This window comes from Egretta garzetta, unplaced genomic scaffold, assembly GCF_000687185.1.
Source record: "Egretta garzetta isolate BGI_Z169 unplaced genomic scaffold, ASM68718v1 scaffold29, whole genome shotgun sequence".
Lineage (NCBI taxonomy): Eukaryota > Metazoa > Chordata > Aves > Pelecaniformes > Ardeidae > Egretta > Egretta garzetta.
Window position 1 is genome coordinate 839041 of NW_009260796.1, and position 2317 is coordinate 841357.

Below are 2317 nucleotides of genomic sequence, written 5' to 3' on the forward strand. Positions count from 1 at the left end.
CCTCAGCACCCAGGGTTTGCGGCTGGGCACCGCTGGCACGTCGAGGGCAGCATCTCACATGGGCTAGGGGATGTAACCGGTAGGAACTGGGACTGCCCCGGCTCCGGGAGGGCCTGGGTTCTTGTTATTTTAGAGAGCTTGTTGCAGAAGGAAAATGGGCGATCTCTCTCAGACAAGATTTTGGGAAAGAACGGGGCTGGGTTATCAGTGTGCATCGTGTGTGTTTCTTGCAATCAAGGTTGGGCCAAATTTGACAGGTCTGATCTCAAAGATAGTAACATCCCTCAAGTTGCCTTGACATGGGGTGGCCATCGGGGGGGAAACCAGGCCCTACCAGCAAGGAGAGCGAAACCGAAACAGCTCCTGAGGACACGCTGGGGCAACTCGGGGGAGCCGGGTGGTGGGAAGTGGGCAAGAGGAGAGCAGCCAGTATGTCCAGTTTCAGCTGGAGAAAAACCCCAGCGTCCCTTATGTCAGAACATGTGTCTGGTGTCAAAAACAACCCAGTCTTTAAACCGGGAAAGACTCTTTGTGTTTCACTGGGAATATTCTCCATCCCCTGCCATCGCTGTGTCCATCACCCCCGTGTCCAAGCCAGCCCCGCAGCTCCTGCCAGCGCTGCCCCAGCCACCCTGTGGGGGCCGTGGGACTGCCCGTGCCCACCAGCCCGTCGCAGGGGTGGGCACCGTCTCTTTATCGCGTTGGAGAGCTGAAATTTTTGCTTTATGGTAATGAAAAAAACGCTTCGGTTGCACTTTCTCTCCAGCTAATCCAATTTGTCTCCTTACTGCTTTCAAATGCCTTTTAAAGATTCCTAGCAATGTATTATAGAAAACCATTTGCTGAGATGCAGCGAAGAGGGGCATTTTTATTTTACAGTTATTAGCGAGTGACAAGGTAAGTAACTCGGGGAAGATTGATCACCCAACTAAGCATTTTTACTTTCTCAATTAATCCTGGCATGATTGTAATAAATCCGGGAGTGGGAGTAATTAGATGTGAACGGACCTCACTTCCTTTTGCTGCTGCGTGTCAGGGGTAATGGATAGAGACATCTTTCTCTTGGAAGTGGCCTAGGGAGACGTTCAGTTAGATGGGATTTCTGGAAAGAAAGATAGATGTCAGGGGCCAGTGTTCACTTTTTCCTCAATGGAGAACAGATTTATGCTATCAATCCACATTAAGAAGACTTCATGGCTACATAGAAATCCAGCAAGAGTAATTCAATTAGCCCCGTGCACTTTTTAAGATGGGATTTGATAATGGAGGATCATTTGCCCTGAAGTTCACGCTGAATTTTCTTTTTGCTTCTTCCTTTTTTTCTCTTCTCCTTTTTTTTTTTTTTTTTCCTTTAAATTAAAAGAGTCATTGTGGTTCACTGGATGCTTTTGCCTCCAAGCTGAGAGGTTGCTAGGTTAAGTCCTAAACCATGCTGGAGGTTCATGGCCACTGGAAACACAGCAAGATGACACCTCTGCGCCGATACCCCGTCCCTCTCCCAATGCTAAACCCAGCCCACCTTTGCCAGCTTGAAGCCTGCCCCTTGCACCCAGCGAGGGCACGGGCTCGCCGCTGACTTGGAGGGAAACGCACCCGTCTGCGTGTGATGCAGAGCTGGCTCCAGCACGAGGGGAGAGCGTGGCCAGTGCCCTGGCCAGCACACCCCCTCCCCGGCCACCGCCTGCTGGGGTCTGGCTCCGGGAGGCTCCTGGCCCCCCACTGCCTTCCCCAGAGTCCCTTGGGTCCGGGGGCCCTGGAGACCGGCTGCTGCTCTGATCTACCATATCTGGGCCCAAATGACCGCCTTGCTCTGCAACTGCAGCCCTTCTTCGTCTCCTTCCCATCATAAACCAGGGTGCGGGTGTTGGATGTGTCCAGGCTGAATTCCTCGTAACCTGTTATTATACCACGGCGCTTGTAACACTGTGTTGGTTTGGGTTTTTACAGTCTGTCTCCTGGAGTTGCGTGAATATGTGCAAACCTCATCGTACTTTCCCGTTTTACAGGTGAAGGTTTAGGATCATGCTGTTGAGAAAAGCTTGGGTCCCAGTAGCTCCTAAACCCTGGGGTAAAGCCGACAAACCCCAAAGACTAGCTCTGAATTTTTAACTCAATACTAAGGCTGCAATCCCAATCTGGGGAGGGAGAGACCGACTTCTTGAATTCCTCTCTTGGACCTTACCTAGCGCAGGTGACAGACCCCAGTTTGTTCCTCGCTTTCCCCCCAGAACTAAAGGGAAAGGGCTGTGCAGGTCGCTGCCCCGCGCCTGTGCTGCCGCCAGTGCCGGGCACTGCTCCCAGTACCGCGTGCCCCCCC